This window comes from Echinops telfairi, unplaced genomic scaffold (assembly GCF_000313985.2).
Source record: "Echinops telfairi isolate 266 unplaced genomic scaffold, ASM31398v2 ScPeMD7_9;HRSCAF=40, whole genome shotgun sequence".
Taxonomy (NCBI): Eukaryota; Metazoa; Chordata; class Mammalia; order Afrosoricida; family Tenrecidae; genus Echinops; species Echinops telfairi.
In genome coordinates, this window is record NW_022103906.1 from 51,636,803 (window position 1) to 51,656,164 (window position 19,362).

The window sequence follows — 19,362 nt, forward strand, 5'->3', positions numbered from 1 at the left end:
GTTCCCTCTTTCCCACCGACTCTCCCTCTACCCTCCCAGTATCGCCACTCACCCAACTGGTCCTGTAGGGATCACCCGCCCTAGATTCTCAGGGTTTTTTTCTCTTCTCTTTCCTGTCACATGCCACTGCTGGCCTCCAGGCCATTCCCCTTCGCCTAAGGAAACTACGCCTACTCTCCACAGAGTTGGGGGAGCTCCCACCCTCTGCTGCAGAATATGTAGCTGGGGAAACCCCGCCCACCTTCCGCTGAAGGGAAACTCACGCCTACCCTCCAAGGCCCTTTAAGCAGCTGGAAGAACTCCTAGCCACCCCTTGAGGTGCTCCACATGGCTGGGGGAACTTCTGCCCATCCTCTGCAGTCCCACGTGACTGAGGGAGCTTCCTCCCACCTCCCGTAATGCCTCACCTGGCCTAAAGCAGTCCACAGTACTCCAAGCTGCTGCGGAAACCTCTCCCCAACCTACGCAGCAATCTAGCCAACCAAGGAAATTCCACCCACCATTGACGGCAGACGGTGCTCTACACCAAAGTGAGCACACCCACCTAGCCTCCACGCCACTCCCATTGTAGCAGACACCCCAGCATGCCCTCTGAGGCACCCCAAGGCACCATTAGCCACACCAACACAGCTTCTTGTGAGACCATTCAGTGCAGCACCATCCTTATGGGTCCACAACCACCCAACCAGCGTTCCCTGATAGGACCATCCAACTTGTCCTCCAAATAACAGAATACTGGTTGGCTGGGGAAAAAAAAGTGAAACCACAGGAGGATAAAGCATTAGTCCAACTCCAAAATGCAATTAGCTACAGGCAGTTCAGAGAAGCATTCCTACAAGTCTCCCAAGGAGAGAGCCCAGTGCTCTTCAACTCTGGAAAATGGTGCCAGACTCCTCATAAACAACAAAACACAAACAGGAATCAGCCTCAACAACCTCAACCAAAAAAAACAGGAGAAACAAAAGCCAATGTCAGAAGAAGTCCTGAACTTAACTACATGCATAGAAGCAGACATTGATCTGCCACAGAAAGAAATCTTCAGAATGCTGCTTGGAGTCATACAGGATATGAGGGAAACAATACAGGAAACGGATGAAATGACAGAGGAGATAAAGGCAATGAACCAAAGGGAAATACAAGACCTAAGAGATGAAATAACAGAACCCAGTAGCAAATTAGCAGACTTCACTAACAGACTTGAGGAGGCATTAAAAGGCCGAGGCTAGCAGACTGGCTTAGAAAACATCTGCTGCCTACCAGAGACACATCTCAAGATTACAGATAAAAATAGGCTGAGAATCAAAGGCTGGAGAAAAATATACCAAGCCAATAGCAATTCAAAAACATCAGGGTTGCAATCCTAATCTCGGACAAAATTGATCTCAAGGTGCAAGCCATAACAAGAGATAAGGAGGGGCACTATACAACGCTCAAGGGAACAGTACACCAAGAACCAGTGAGCATAATAAATTTATACGCGCCCACCAGAGACCCACAAAATTCATCAAACACTCCAAAAGATGAAAAAAAGAAATTACAGGCTCAACAATTATAGTAGGTGACTTTAATACACCACTCTCCGAGAAATATCACAGGGAAAGAAGCTTAACAAGGAGGCTAAAGATCTAAACATTACGATTAGATGACTTGACCAGACAGATATTTTCAGAGGTCTCCACCCAAATGCAAAAAATTCATTCTTTTCAAGCTCACATGGCACATACTCAAAGCCAGACCACATGCTAGGACACAAGTCAAATCTGTGTAATTTCAGGCACAAGGAGATCATACAGATTTCTCTCTTTGACCACTATGCCATAAGGCTGGAAATCAACAAAAGGACAATTAAGAAAACAAGGGCAAACAATTGGAAGATGAATAACTATTGAAAAATGAGTGGGTACTGACCCAGATCAGAGATGAAATTAGGAAGTTTCTAGAAGCCAACGATAATGAGAATACAACCTACCAAAATCTTTGGGACAGAGCAAAGGCAGTTATCAGAGGAAGTTTGATAGCAATACATGCACATATGAAAAAGGAAGAGTGACTTAATTATTAATATGCTGACACAAAACTTACAGCAATTAGAGCAGAGTCAACAGGACAATCTTACTAAGAGCAAAAGAAAAGAACTAATAAAAATAAGAACTGAGATTCATCAGAGGGAAAACAAGAAAACTATGGAAAAAAATTAATGCAGTGAAAAGTTGGTTCTTTGAAAGTATTAACAGAAGCAGCAAACTGCTGGCAAACCTAACCAAAGAAAGGAAGGAACAAATTTCAATAGCAAGGATGAGGGCTGAAACAGGGGACATTACAACAGACCCTAACGAAATAAAAACAATAATTACACAGTACTACGAAGGCCTGTACACCAATGAATTCAACAACTTGGAAGACTTGGAAAAACAATCCCTCACAAGACTATCCCAAATGGATGTCAAGAATCTCAAAAGACCCTAGCAATAGAAGAAATAGACAAGCTTATTAAGGAATTACCAACAAAGAAAAATCCCCCAGGTCATATGGCTTCACAGGAGAATTCTACCAAGCATTCAGGGAAACCTGACACCAATCCTACACAAATTCTTCCAGAACATAGAAAAACACAGCAAACTCCTGAACTCTTTCTCTGAAGCTATTATAACTCTGATACTGAAAGCGGGCAAGGATCCCACAAGAATCAAGAACTACAGACCAACATCCCTAAGGAACATCGATGTAAAAATCCTTAACAAAATACTGGCCAACAGAACACAAAAGTGTATCATATAAATAATTCACCATGATCAAGTGTGATTCATACCAGGGATGCAGGATGGTTCAACATACGAAAGACAATTAGTATTATTTGCCGCATTGAAATGAAAAATTATAAGAACCACATGATAATATTGATAGATGTGGAAAAAGCATTCAACAACATCCAACACCAATTCCTGTTTAAGACACTCAAGAAGATAGGAATGGAAGGAAAATTCCTCAATATAATACAAGGTATATATGAAAAACCATCAGCCAACATGGTAGTCAATGGAGAAAAGACAAACATAATCCCACTAAAAAAGGGGACCAGGCAAGGTTTCCCCTTGTCCCTACTCTTATTTAACATTGTACTGGAAGTCTTAGCTAATAACCTATGGCAAAAAAAAGACATCAAAGGTATTTGCATGGGGAGGGAAGAGGTGAAACTCGTTATTCACAGTTGATATGATTTTATATATGGAAAATCCCAAAAGCTCCACAAGGGGAGTACTGGAAGCAATAGAGGAATGTGGCAGAGTGGCAGGATACAAGATCAACAAACAGATGTCTATTGGACTGTTATACACATTGGACAAGACCACAGAATAGATCAAAAAGGTGGTACCCTTCACAACAGCCAAGCACAAGTTGAAATATCTAGGGATATACCTGACTAAAAAGACAAAAGATTTCCACAAGGAAAGTTACAGAACACTATTACAAGAAACCAAAAGTGACCTCCACAAATGGAGGAATATCCCATGCTCATGGATAGAAGACTCAATATAGTAAAGACGTAAGTTCTGCCAAGGCACTATATAAGTTTAATGCTATCCTGATGCAAATACCAACATCTTTCTTCAAGGAATTGGAAAAACTGATTACCAACTTCATATGGAGAGGGAAGACGCTCATAATTAGGAGAGAACTCCTCAAGAAGAAGGTACAGAGTGGAAGGGCTTGCTTTCCCTGTCTTTAGCACCTATTATACAGCCACACTGGTCAAAATAGTGTGTGCATAAAGACAGAAACTCAGACCAATGGAAAAGAACTGAAAACCCAGTAATAAAATCATTAGCATACAGACAACTGATTTTTGATCAGGGCTCCCAAAATCTACCAAATGGGAAGTGGATGCCCTCTTCAACAAGTGGTGCTGGAAAAAAATGGATATTTACCTGCAGAAAAATGAAGCAAGACCCTTGTTTCACAGCATGCACAAGAATAAATTCAAGGTGGTTCACAGACCTTGAGGTAAAACCCCAAACTATTAGGGCCATCATTGAGGGAATTGAGACAAACCTGAGAACTTTGGCTCAGGGAATTCATAGGTTATCAGAAATAGGGAAGGACACAAATACAGATGAGGCACAAATTGACAAGTGGGATATACTGAAGATAAAACACCTGTGTATATAGAAAGAATTCACCAAAAGAGTATTAAGAGAGTTCAAGGACTACAAAAACATCTTTAGCAATGACACACCAGACAAAGGCCTTATTACTAAACTCTACAATACTCTGCTAGCTTCCAAAAAGAAAAAAACTAATTGCCCACTGAGGAGGTGGGCAAAGGACCCGAACAGAAGTTTCACAAGGTTAAATCCGAATGGCCAATAAACATATGAAAAAATGTTCCTGATCATTAGCCATAAGAGAAATGCAAATTAAAACAACTATGAGATACCACCTAACACCCTCAAAGATAGCCCAATTTAAAAAATCAGAAAGCAACAAGTGTTAGAGGGGCTCTGGTGAGATAGGAACTCTCATCCACTGCTGGTGAACCTGTAGGTATGACAGCCACAATGGAAATCAATTTGGCGATTTCTAAAAGAGATGGAAATTGAGCTACCATACGACCCAACAATCCCCCTACTGGGCATATAACCAGAAGAGGCAAGAAACAAGCCATGGCCAGACATCTGTGCTCCTATGTTCATTGTGGCACAGTTCACAATTGCAAGGAGTTGGAAACAACCCAGATTTCCATCAACGGTTGAATGGATTATAAAATTGTGGTACATAGATACAATGAAGTACTATGCATCCCTAAAAAGCAGTGGTGAATGCAAGAAGCCCATCGCCACATGGGAAGAACTGGAGGAAAATATGCTAAATGAAGTAAGCCAAGCACAAAAGGACAAATACAATATGAGTCCACTGAGGTAAGCTTAAAACTGCAAAAGGGGCATAGGGGAAAAGCTACTGTATACATACATTCCTGAAGTGAAGTCCAGGTACTATGGCAGGGGCCAGACCCAATCCAGGGATACATGTGGCAGCCAACTAAAAAGGAGAGGAAAAGAAAGAGGAAGAAGAAGAAGGATGAGGAGGAGGGGGAGAAGGAGGACATGGGTAGCGAGGGAATAGGGCACTAACCCACCAAGGGGAGGGTGTTGTTTATCTCTCCACAGGAAAGGGAGAGAGAGACCAGACTTCAACCCAGTGTGCCAAGACATGAATGCAGCATACCAGCATAAAGCCGGGAACGATACAGAGGTCTGCAGGGCTGGCCCCAATACCTACTACACAGACACGCACACCTCTCCCCTCAGAAGAACGCACTTCAGAGGACAGCGCTGAACCTAAAGCTCAGAGAGAAGGACGCGCCTGATCAGTGCACACAGGAGCAAACAAAGAGGGAAGGAGAGAGAGTGGACCACATTCTGGCCCATCAAGACCCAAGGATGATATTCCTGCTCAGAACAGCCAATACATAGACCATAGGGCCAGTTCCACCAGATGTCCCTCACTGATCCATAGCACTACAAGGGGCAACACTGGAGGCACAGTGTGGGAATTATGCCCGATCTGACCCCACCACTGTGGGGTGAAACGCTTAGGGTGTGCAACAGAGCAGCAAGGGGAGCAAAGCAATGAAGTCCCCAGGGAATACCATAAATAGGCTTTGGGGCCAAGGTGTGGCACCCATCAGACTCAACCAGAAAACACTCCGAAAGGTCAAAAAACAGAACTGGAACTATTTATAGACTTTATAAGTGTGCGTGTCTGTGTCTCTTTTTTTTGTCATTGGTTTTGTTGGTTTTTTTGTTTTTGTTTTTTGGCTGTTGTTTGGTGTTGCTGTATCTTATTTTTGTGCTTATTATTGTCTCTGCATGTCTATCTAGATAAGATAGGTGGCATAAACAACAGGACATGGGGAGGGGGAGGCGGGGGAAAGCAAATGGGTGTTAACAAACCCAAGAACAAGGGAACAACAAGTGATCTAAAATCAATGTGAGGCGGGCATAGGATGCCTGGTGGGGCTTGATCAAGGGCAATGTAACTGAGAGGAATTACTGTAACCCAAATGAAGGCCAAACATTATAGTGTGACAAGAGGAAATTCAAAGGAAATAGAGGAAAGTATTAGGAGACAAAGGGCATTTATAGAGGTCTAAATACAGGCATGTACATATATAAATATATGTATATAGAATGATAGGGAAATAGATCTATGCACATATATTTATATGTTAAGTATTAAGGTAGCAGATGGACATTGGTCCTCTACTCAAGGACTCCCTGAATGCAAGAACATTTTGTTCTAATAGCCCGGCATTCCATGATGCTCACCTTCCTGACATGATCACTGATGACAAAGCTGGTGCATAAGCAAATGTGGTGAAGAAAGCTGATGGTGCCAGGCTATCAAAAGACATAGCATCTGGGGTCGTAAAGGCTTGAAGATAGACAAGCGGCCATCTAGCAGAGAAGCAACAAAGTCCACATGGAAGAAGCACATGAGCCTGTAGGACCATGAGGTGTCAATGGGATCAGGCATCAGGCATCAAAAACCCAAAACAAAAAATCATATTAATGTGAATGAGGGTGAGCGTGGAGTGGAGACCCAAAGCCCATCTGTAGACAATTGGACATCCCCTTACAGAAGGGTCACAAGGAATAAATGAGCCAGTCAGAGTGCAATATAGCACCGATAAAACACACAATTTTCCTCTAGTTCTTTAATGCTTCCTCACCCCCACTATCATGACCCCGATTCTACCTTACAAATCCATCTAGACCGGAGCAGTACTACATGGATACAGACAAGAGCTGGAAACACAGGGAATGCAGACAGATAAACCCCTCAGGACCAATAATGAGAGAGTATCCATACCAGGAGGGTAATGGGAAGGTGGGGGAAGAAAGAGAACCGATCACAATGATCTACATATAACCCCCTTCCAGGAGGACAGACAACACAAGAGTGGGTGAAGGAAGACATCAGTCAGTGTAAGACATGAAAAAAAAAAGATAAATTATCAAGGGTTCATGAGGGAGGGAGGGTGGGTGAGGGAGGAGGATAAAAAGGAAGAGCTGATACCAAGGGCTCAAGTAGAAAGAAAATGTTTTCAAAACGTACAAATGTACAAATGTGCTTGACACAATGGATGTATGTATGGATTGAGATAAGAGCTGTATGAGCCCCTAATAAAATGATTTAAAAAAATTTTTTAAGTGTACAGACCAAAAAAAAAGAAAAGAAATCCACTCAAGGATGCGGGGTAGTGATCAGGTAGTTTGTCCATGCCTGGACTCTGCATGAAGGAAATACAAAATCAAGGCTGCGGAGCTGAGAACCAGGGCTGGCCTCCAACATATCTGGAGTTTTTTATTTTCCTTATGTGCAAGTGGTCTGATCTGCAAATAAGTGTGCAATAAAAATTTATAACCCACACTAGGAATTTTAAGTGCAAGCCAACAGAAAGGGGGTGAGTGGGAGGGAAAGACAGAACGGTACCCCCAAAATGTGATATATCAAATAATACTCCGCAAAGGACTTCAGCGATATTTGAATTGGAGCAGGAGACACACAAAACAGGAGACAAAACATAAAACAGACCAATTTTCTTATGTGTTGAAGTACTGAGAAGAGACTCAAATCTCTAAGGATTGAAGATGAGCCAGCCCCTATGGGGGGCTTGTATCCTGACACTGTCTGGTCCCGAGATAGAGTCCGACCCAGACGTAAATATTTGGAAGACGGAAGCGGTGCTGCAGCATTGACTGCAACACAGCGCACCAGGCATCAGTGGAGGTTATCTGTGTGTCTTCCAATCACTGCTCCTTCCTCCCCGCTGTGTGTCTGGCTTTTCTTTCCTACTGCCAGCCCACTGACCCATGGCAATTCCAGGCCTCCATCAACACAGGAACAAGAGTTTTCCATAGAGTTCTTCACAGGCTCCCCTCTGCTATCCTTCACGTGGCTTTTCTCGGGCCCATCAACCACGGTCAGCTTACTTGCCCAGCTTCTCCCTAAAACACAGCCTGTCTTCCCATCCACTCAGTACTGCTGCTTTCCTGATCGACCCTCACAAATACTGTCAAAGTAGCAAAAACAGCATCGTCATCCAGTCAATTCTGAGTCACGCGAGGCCCTGTGTGTCTGAGTGGAGCTGTGCTCCAGGGGGCTTTTTTCATGGCTGTGACCTTCGGAAAAGGGAGCTAGAGGCCTTTCTCCGGAGACACCTGGCGGATCTCCTCCTCCAATGTTTTGGTTGTTAGATGAGTGCTTATCCATTTGTGCCACACGGAGAACTAAGATTATGAGGCAACCGCTAACTTCAGTGAAATCAAAACAAAGTTATCCTAGAAGAGACATATAACCACAGTATACAGTACGTCTCCATTGTGGAAAATCCTTACATCCTTTTCATCATCACCATCATCGTGTGCACAATGATTGTTATTGTTGGGCGCCTTTGAGTTAGTCCTGACTCTGTTACAACAGAACGAAGCACCGCCCAGTCCTGCACCATCTTCACAACTGTTGTCATGTTTGAAGCCATGGCTGCAGCGGATGTGCCAATCCATCTTGTGCAGGGGCTTCCTCTTTTTCGCTGCCTTTATGTTTTACCAAGCATGATGTCCTTCTCTAGGGACTCGTCTCTCTTGACAACATGCCCAAGCACACGAGGTAAAGTCTAGCCATCCCTGCCTTTAAGGAGCATTCTGGCTGTATGTAGATTTCCAAGGTAGATTTGTTGGTTCTTTTGGCAGCCCATGGTGTTCAATATTCTTTGCCAGCGTCATAATTTAATTTTTTTCCATAATTTAATTTAAATGGGAAACATACACAGGCACTGCACCAAAGAGAACTAGTCGACAGTCCACCATTTCAAGAGGAAGCATGTAAGCAAGGGCGGATGGTCCTGAAGGAAGAAGTTCAAGTGGCACTGAAAACATCAGCCCCAAACAGGCTCCAGGAATGGAGATGTCTCAACAAACTAATGACGAGCTAGAAGCACTCACTCCTGTATATCAGAAAATTTGGAAGACAGCTACCTGGCTAACTGACTGGAAAGAGATCCATATTTGTACCATGTTAGCTGAAAACAGAGAATACCAGAAAAACAGAAAGATGTTTACCTGTTTTTTACAGACTATGCAGAGGCATTCGACCGTGTGGGTCATAACATACTGTGGATCACTTTGAGAAGATGAAGATCAAGGACAGCTTCAGCAAGGATCACAACTCAATGTAAAGAAGACCAACATCCTTGCAACTAGACCAATAGGCAACCAAGGTGAGTGGATAAATGATTGAAGTTGTCAAGGATTTTTGTCTTCCATGGATCCACAGTCAATTCTCATGAAAGCAGCGGTCAAGAGATCAAATGATGCATCAGTAAATCTACTGCACAAAACCTCTTTTTAAAGTGTTGAAGAGCGAGGATGTTTACCTTGTGGACTAAGGTGTGCCTAACCCAAGCCTTGGAATTTTCAGTTGCCTCATCTGCACGTGAAAGTTGGACATTGAATCAAGAAGACTGAAAAAACTTGCTGCGTTTTGAATGATGGTGCTGGCAAAGAATATTGAAAGTACCACCGACTGCCAAGAGAGCCAACAAGTCTGTCTTGGAAGTCCAACTAGCATGTTCCTTAGAGGCAAGGATGGTGAGACTGTGTCTCACATACTTTGGACATGTGGTCAGGAGAAACCAGCCCCTGGAAAAGGACAGCATGCGTGGTAAAGGAGAGGCCCTCAACCAGATGAACTGACCCAGTGGCTGCAAAAATGTGCTCAAACAAAAACAATTGTGAGGCTCGTACAGGATCGGGCACCGTTTCGGGCTGGTATGCACGGGGTCACCATGAGTCAGAAGTGATTAGACGGCACTACCACCACCACAACTGCCTTTGCCCCTCTGCAAGGGTTCATTCTGGCATTCCATAACCATGAATGGATATAACAGGTGGTCCTTCACGACTTTCACTTAGCATAATGTTATCCAGGTTCATTCCTGGGATGGTGTATGACAATACTGCCTTCCTTATTACGGCTGATTAATAGTTCATGCTAATTAAAAGTATTCCATATAAATTAGAAATTTTTAAAATACTGCATTATAATGAAAACTGAGCAAGACCTGCCTGCCTTCCCTGCCCCAGCCCAGCAGAGATCTGACCTCTAGTGACAGGGCCCAGCAGTACCGGCCTGGCCCTCCACGCGGCAGTCTCGGCCCTGCTGTGCACAGAGAGCCTTCGCAGGCAGCAGCCTGTAACATTCCAGCACCCTCTGAGAGCTCTCACCACTCCCTGGGCGCCTGCTGTCTGGTCTTTCTGTCCAACCCCAGGCCGTGACCCAAAATGGTCGACTTAATCCTAAAATATACACATTCCATTGCTAAGAGAGAGCCTCAGGACTCAATTGATTCCTTTAAATCTCACACAGATAGCTTTCTCCTGAAAACAGTTGTTTTTCTGGCACCCCCTTTCCCCCTTCCCTGTCCCCCAGCCCCCTTTCTCTTCCCTGAGTAGGTCAAATTGTCAGGTTATTATTGTAGGGCTTAGAGCTAGTTAGCATTCTGGTCTATTTTAAAAAGTCCAGGGAGCCTGAGGAATAGCTTGCCATCCAAATTCTGAAGCTCAGCCCAGGAACAAATGATCCTTTTCACCATTCCTTCCCACCAAGCAGGGACATGACAGCAAGTCTAAAAATACAGACACCAGGCCTTCCAGCTAACCTGGAGACGGCTGGTGCCCAAAGCAAGGCCTCCCCAAACAAGGCCCTAAAAATGTACTGCCAGAGAGAATGTTCCAGCGTTTCCCTTTTCAATTTCGCTTACACAGCAAGGGACACACTGCCGAATCTCTTGCCACCTCAGCTCATGTCTTCCAAGGAACAGCTCCTTGGTTGGCATTTGTCTTTTCAGGAGCATTAACATCGGGTGTGCGAAGTCAAATGATCCGGCCAGCTTTTATGCAAGGCAACAACTTGTATTTTCCTCTGAATGCTGAGTGGCCATGCTAAAAAGCAAACAACCTTTCCAAAGATTATATACGCATGGACAGATGAGAGTACACTTGCGACTAAAACAATTAACGCCTCTATTCTTAAATATAACATTATTGGGTCTGTTTGGATAAACTCAGGCTAAGGCGGGCATACTGATTTGCTCACTCTTGTTACCAAACCCAAACCAATATTTGCACACCAGTTTGCTGGGCAAAGCTCCTCCAGCTGCCATCAGCAGCATGTGTCACAGGTTACGGAGGAAAGTACTTACTAACCAGGCGTTTAATGCCCAGGTCTAGCAAGGTTGGTTTTATATAAAGACCATCCCACAAAATATAACATCCACATTAAACAAAAAGTTAGGATATATGACTTTGGAGTCTCTGGAAACGTGGGATTTAGCTCGAGAAAGATAAACCTTGGGCACTGTTCCCTTGATGTTTCCTACACATTCTCGTTTCTTCCAGTACGGTGGCTGGGAAGGGGTCAGTGAGGATGCAAAGACTGTTTCCTTTGAACCGGTGGAAGAGGTGTTGCTTGTGTGGTAGGAGTTACAGTCAAAATGTATACGGCCTTGTCCTTAATTACTGTCCTGACACACAACTGAATTGTGCTAATGTTTGATTTTCCTTTTCCCATTCTGGAGTCTGGAAGACAAATCCAATGAGCTGGTCTTCAAAGACCAGGCAAAATGATCATTTCTCTTCATTAGACAGTTAGAATCGCTCAAAGAGGCTTTCATTACAGCCTGTAAAGTGAAAGTGTTCAGTTATGCTTATTTGTTGTCTCTCTACTTTACTTAGAACCCACTCCAAGGACATAAGATCAGCTGTGGATTGTGTTCCATGTATTCATACTGCTGGTGTTCCCGCCTCACCCCCATTCATGTCAACCAACAACCCTTATTCTAGAGAACTTACATTAGTTGCAACGATTTGCATGCTAAACTTTCCACAGGATACCGATAAGATTATTTTTTAAAGCAAAGCAGCTGATAAGATGATTATTTTCTGGAATCTTCACACAATAAGAAAATTCACAGGAGCCACTTGTGTGCAGCACTGCTTTCTTTTTAAAGAGCAATATAAAATTACAAGATGAGCCAATCCCAAATTCTGCATCCCTATATTAGAATTAGCTTGTAGCATAAGAAGTAGGATAACTGAACACACATGTCATTGTGTATGAATAGGTATGTATCCAGCTATGAATAAACAGGGATGCTTTTATGCAAATGTTTCTATGCACACATATGTTCAGTAATTCTAACACCTGTTGACCTAAAGGAAATCAAACAGTAAGTTCACATTTATGAGCTGTGGGTGTGAGTTTTATACCTAAAGCCAAATTCAGAGATGTTGTCTGAGTCTCTTGACTCCAATTCCCACATGATTTCAGTACAAACAGGGGGAAATTACTAGTACACGAAGGAATGGAAGTAGGATGAAAAGGAACTAGATAAAAGGTAGAATTTCAGGAATGACAAAGTCTAAACCAGAAACTTAAAGCAAATGTAAATGGAGAGATTTAGACTTGGAGAAGATAAAGGAGTCTAAGAGCCTAGGAAGGCTGAGGTGGCTATAAAAGACATCAGCGATCGGCCAGAACTCAGACTAGGAATCAGGTAAGACTGGGACGAAGTTGGCAGCAAATAACTGAGGGATGAAATAGGCAGTGTTTTCAGCCAAGGATGTAGGAGGTGGGACTCATTCCGTGCTCACCACACCAGCTGGAGAAAGCTGCCAGGAGCAACATGCTCATAAAATTTGAAATCATATTGCAAGCAAATTCTTTCATGTGATAAATACTGAATTGCTACTTTCTTATGATAGCTTTTTGGAAAGAAAGCTCATTTTGCCACCAAAATTAATGATGTCTACCTTTAGCTTCATGGAGTAAACTTTCTTCAACATAAAAAAAGAATTTTTTTTTAAAAAGGAAAAGTATTTATTTCTAAGTTATTGTTGAGTCACCCTAAAACTAACCATCATAATTAACAAAGGAGTGGAAATTGTCCCATTAAACCTAGAATCATTTCAGCGGATGATGATAAACCAAAATTAGGCAACAAGTAACCACGAATTCTCTCATTAAATCACCTGTTTGCTCTGGTTCTCTTCAGCCATGCACCCAGAGATGGAAGAGCTGTCTTTGATTAACTGCAGGGTGTCCCTCAGTGAAGTCCCCAATAAGGAAGCAGGGTTATTTCTTCCTGCCAGGAGTTTCCCCATGTCAATTTTAGTCACTGTTTTGTATTCATGAGCAAAGCATTTTTCTATCCAATGACTGGCATATACAGAAAATGAATAATTGTTTGCTGAATTAATGAATCTCTGGAGCAGGCGTCCTTAAACTATGGCCCAACGAGGACATTTATCCGGCCCACTGGGGTTTTTTGCCCCATTTTGTTTTTAACTTCAAAATAAGATAGGTGCCGTATGCATAGGAATTTGTTCATAGTTTTTTTTTTTTAAAACTATAGTCCGGCCCTCCAACGCATCTGAGGGACAGAGAACTGGCCCCCTGTTTTAAAAAGTTTGAGGACCTCTGATCTGGAGTAACTAGTAGCTCCTATTCATTAAGTATCTCCAGAAGCACATCATGTGCCCAGTGCTCTCCTTATATTATCTACCATCTAAGAGCAGTGCCATTCCCAATGTTCAGATTAGAAAGTATATCTCAAACAGGTTAATAAGTAACTGAGCTGGAATTCAGTCCACAGAACATGTATCTTGATGGGCCACATTTTTCCTCTATCCCGTAGGGCTTAGAATATGATTGTCAAGATTGGCCATCACCACCGAGCATTCTAGTACGGTATGCAATACCACAGAAAGGTTAGACACATACTCATAGTACTTCTTTCCTTCAAACCATCATGCACTACCAACTATCAAAGCTTGACAAGATAGGCTTTTTGGTCTAACTAAAAACTCAATAAAAATCCTTATGAGCATTGATTGCCATGTCACACTATTCAGTTCCACTTCTAGGAGAAATGGAGTTGTCTGAAGAGAGACTGGCATGGTGCTAACGCCAAAGGGAACCATGACGACCCTCATTTCATCAAGCTCTTGTTGGTTTCTTCATATAACTGATGAATAGTAATAATAATAATAATATTAATAAAATGTCCAATGATAGGAGTGACAAAAACGTTAGCCTTCATGGTTTTTCATTAGATCCTATGTGTAGCATTTCACAGCATAAAGTGTAGGCGATGTGTCTAAGTCACAAAGTTTAATTTGAAATGTTTATCTATCAAGGATTGAACTCTTTCATTTATCCAAGGATGAGTTAGTCATTCCTCTCTAAAGATTGGAAGGGGCAGCAAACGAAACAAAAAGGACATTTACATTGAACAGAGCGTGGAAACCTTGGAGTTCAGTGTGTTAGGGATGCTGCCATCTAGCCGTTGGCCCTCCCTAAAGAAGGAGGCAGGGAGACTAGAGCAGGGAATTGAAATTGTATTCCCACAACATCCACTGCCCCGATGCCTCCTGGGCCACACTCAAAGTTCTCTGCGTTTGCCCTTCCTTTCTAAAGCCAACGAACTTTTTAAACAGTCAGTTAGTTCCTCATCCTGAGGAACCTTCGCACAGAAACGCAGGTCAGAAACCAGCTCTGATTAGGTCACAAAACTTTCGCCATCGTCAGTGTAACGGGGTAAGACAAAGAAGCGGTTGCAGCTCTTGGCCTACTAAAACTGATTTCAGTCTTTTATTCAATCCACTTGGCCTCCTTTCAAATGGCACTTCACTGTGTTATTGCCCAAATTGCTGAACTGACACTGGGTCTTTGTTCCATGTGCTCTTGGACCCACTCCCATCTGATGCGCCTCCAGGGGACGGCTGTACCCCTGTAGAACAACATGCTGAGAGCACGCCCACAGGCGTGACACACTGTTGATGACATGATTGTTGATAAACCTGTGTTGAGTGGGCACACACCATATCATGAGGCAAGCACTAATAAGCCTCTGAAAATTCCGCTTTCACATCCCGTGCCTCTTGAATGACGAAAATAGGAAAATTTACCCAAATGAAGGCATTAGTCTCAGCAACTACATATTTAGATGACTGGATTAATCTATCATCTCTTGATGGATCCATTGTATGCAGTGCTTCTGTTACAGCATATTAGTTCTCCCCACAGAGAGCACCATGGCCCTCACATTTGAAAACACGCCCCAGTTTGCCAGGGTCTCAAGAAATAGTGAGACAGGCAGAGGCATTGCTTACTTGGCTTTGCAAATGAGATCTGCTCACGTTTACTCAGAGCCTAAGGTAACAACCCAAACCTGGGTCTTCTGACAGGTAGGCGAGGGTCTGTTCCACATCAGCTCCTGCCCTCGAGAGTTTAGACTGCAGTCTCTAGTTCATACGGACTAGGAGTAAATCTTGGTTGTACAACTTATTTTTGTGACCTTGCACAAGTTTCTTAGCCTCTTTGCCTCAAATTCCTTATCTGTAAAATAGAGCTAATAAGAGTAGTTATCATGTGATTGCAATGAGGAGAACCTGAGCAAACACATTCTAAAAATTCAGAGCACTGCCCAGTATCTTATAATCATCACTCAGTAAATGTTATGTCATTGCTATGATGTGGAGTGATTATTTGTGAACCTGTCAATATGAGAACCAAAAAAATCAATGAAGATCATTGTGTCATAGTGAAAATACTAGATTTAAATAATGTTATATTGACGAGATGTGGGTTTTTAATTTAAGTTTTAGTTAAAAATGTGACATACTCACCATAGAGTATATTTTGTAAACAAAGTCCAGAGCTGTAACACATAATTATTATGTGCTAATACAATTATTATCCTGGACATTCCATTTTAGACTATGATTTACCATATAGCTAATCATAGATGCAGAAATTTTTATAACCCAATTTATATATGATATATACCCCCAGGAACAATTACATACGTTGTTCCTATATACTGTTTTTAAGGGATGCAAAACTTGCCTTCAAGAACATGGTAAAAAGTTATTTGGTCAGTCTACTATTGTTCAACATTCCTGTGGCTTCCAAAACTTCTACTAGGATAAATAGCACTACTATCACAACAAAAGCATACATATGTCTTTTATTCTAAATTATTATTCTAAATCACATACTGACTATCCCATAGGAGAAACAATCTGGTAATAATATATTATGTCTTTCAAAACTAATATCCATGATAGCAGATTATTTAAATTACTAGTTCCACTAGCATATTCTTGGCAGTGTTAAATATTTTAACTTTAAAAGAAGATACCCCCCTCCAAAAAAAATGGTACCTTGAGGTTTTAACTTACATATCTTAAATTACTAGACATTGGGACATGTTTCTAAATGTTTCTTAGTTTCAACTCACTGTTTTCTTTTGTAAACAATTAGATTAAGTTGTTTACCCTCCCCGAGGCTCAGATGCTTCATCTATGAAGTATAGGTAACATCGTGTCCTATACAGTTTTGTGGTGAAAATCAAACAAAACTAATGCAGTGAGAATATACTTGTCATGAAGCCTAGCACAGGTGAGGGATGCTGGTTTTAGTTCAGTGAATGAATAAATGACTAAGTGGTCATCCATCCAAAGTTGCCTTAGAAGAAAAGCCTGATTTACTTCTGAAAGCTCACCCTTGCCATCCCTAAAGAGCACAGCTCTACTGGGGCACACACGAGGTGGCCATGAGCTGGAATGGAATTGACTGCAACTATTTGGTTAGCCAGTTTCATAGAACTACATACTGCTAACAATAATAATCTCACATTCTTGCACGGTCCAGGTATCAGCCTAGGGAAGGGGAGAAAGTGCCATGTTCAAGGCAACATTGATAGAAGGATGGCATTTGCTGTTGGAAGAAGGCAGAAGATAACCGTTTTGGATTGAACTGCATCCCTTCAAATTAGATGTAATAAATCCTAACCCTTATGCCTGTGGTTCTAATCCCATTTGGGAATGGGCTGCCTTGGTTGAGTTATGAGGCTGGATAGGTGGTGTTTTGAGTCAACCTCTGAATAGAATATGAAGGGATCAGATTAGGCATGCGGAGATGGGAGCAGATAGATGCCGCACCGCATGAAGATCATTACAGAGCCAAAGAGAGACACCGAAGAGACAGGTGTCTTCTCCCAGAGCCTACATACCGAGAGATGAGTCTTTTGCTGAGAACCACTTTCCTAAATTCAGATGCCTACCCTCCTAAACGCTGAGAAAACAAAGTTGTGTTTGTTAAAGCTGCCCACGGTGGCATCTCTGTTGTAGCAGCATCAGGGACGAGAGTTTTACTGCCATTGAATGTTCCCATCGCCAGCTGCCTACCTCAAAAGGAGATGTGCAGAAAGGGGCACTGCAGGCGAGCACAAGGGCAACACGTCTGATGTGAAAGCCATCTCTACCAACACCAAGGAGCCCTGAGGAGAGGGACAGCATTCTCTTCTGCCCTGGACCGAGCACACGCCAGGCTCCCCCTACTGGCTTTTTCCTACTGGGGATGTGGGGAATGTAGGCTTTGTATTTGTTTGTTTTTCTTTGAAGGAAAAACCGCTAGTCGTAGGATCAAAGGGGAAGCATGTAATAAGTCACAAAAATGTGATGTAACATTTTTATATAGTGCCATTATTACCTCATTGGGAAATATAGATGCACAAAAAGAGTTTCCCTTATATCAATCAAAGCTAGAATCAAATCACTTCCTTAGAAAGACCTCTGCAGGATGTGAACTTGGTCCTAGATTTCAGTTTCTGATGAAATATGCTGCAGGTCTTGCTAATGGACACTCCTGTTCTGAGCCAGCCTGGCCAGTGTCACGCTGCTGTCATTTAGATCTGTGAATACTATCCCCGAGCATGGTAAACACTTGAAGAAAATAATAATTATGTAGGAAATGCGTTATTCCCCTTCGTGCCAGGAGTCACCCCTGCAAACTTTCATTACCTTTCTATGCCAGGGACAGCAGAAAAGGACACCACAGGAGGGTCTGATTGCATCACCCCATCAGCACTTGAGCCTCCCTAAGTGGTTTATAATTTACCCAGGGAAAACAGAGAGGCAAACATTGGTCCAGTCCCCTGAAAGGCATCCAGAAACTTGTCCTTGCTTACTGCACTGACAGACAGCTAGCACGGTGGTCGAGAAGGACCAGGATCACTTACGAAACCGAGAGCTGCCCTCTGGCACTCGGTGAGTTTGCTTGTCCTTTAGAAAAAGCAATGAGTTGGACCAGAAGCAGAAAGGCGGAAGAAATGCTTCCTAATGAGAAGCCAAATAAATGCCAATTAGAAAACACATGGCCAATTTATATTTTAGAAGCATTCCTCGGAGTAGCTTTCCTGATAGAAGAACACGGATGGTCTTGCAAGCCAGTTTATGAAATTACTGAATGAAAAATGCCAAGTAGATCAAACTAACCATATATATTTTTAGTGATGCTAACAAAGATGAGCACTGTTTAGACAAATATGAGGCTATCTTTCCATGCTAGTACCCAGATAGCCCGCATTTTGAGACATAAAAAACACAGCTTACAGCCAGACAGCCAAACTGTGCAGGATGACTTCCAGCAGCGTGACCATCTCACACAAGCATGCCACAGGGACAGTCACAGGAGCAGTGACACGGAGTGCGGAAGGACAGCAGAGGCAGTGTTGGCGCTGCCGCTGCTTCCGATGAAGCAGAAGGCTTCTTTGAACTCAATTTCCAACTCGAGGCATCAGACTGTAGACCTCCAGACAGTCCTAGAAACGGTAGCCCAACTGTCCCAGGAAGCTTTCCGGTGTGGAAGTTTCATGGCGACTGAAACACACCCAGAACTCCAAGAAAAGAAAGGAAATGAGGCCCGTCTGTGACCTCCAGCCTCTCGGGGCCCGCCATGAGGGTCTCACTCGGTGCTGACTTGGTTCTGATTCTCCAGAGAACTGCACACGGAACAAAGCAAATGTGTACAACAACAACTGGGGGGAAAACAACAACTCAGAGCCTCCTCTTCCCTGTAGTTCCTAGAAAGAGAGCCCGCATCCCCAGCACCAAGCCTGACTCTCCGCAGGGCTTTCTGAAACTGCACACACACGCAGCATTTCGCTTCTAGGGAGCCACACCCAGGTTCCCAACGCACAAAGCCATGGGCCCCACATCCTCCTCCTTCATCTCAGTTCCCAATGAAATCAGGAGCGACGGGTTGCAGCCACCGATTCTTCTGGGCTTTGATGAGCACGAGGAGGAGGAGAAGGCAAAGATGAAGCTGGTTTTGCTTGAAAAGTAAAAGTTCCTGCTAATCATCTGCTTATGGGTGTGTTGGTCACATGGATAATTCTCTGATGTTACATAATCTATCTTTCACTTTCCTTTCCACATGAGTGAGTAGGGGGGGGGG

The 19,362-nt window shown here is 43.0% G+C and overlaps 1 protein-coding gene across 2 annotated transcripts in view; it reads right to left on the reverse strand.

Moving 5' to 3' along the window:
- MTMR7 (myotubularin related protein 7) overlaps positions 1–19,362 on the reverse strand; it is a 154,563-nt gene that overhangs the window by 23,843 nt on the left and 111,358 nt on the right. The window lies entirely within an intron of this gene.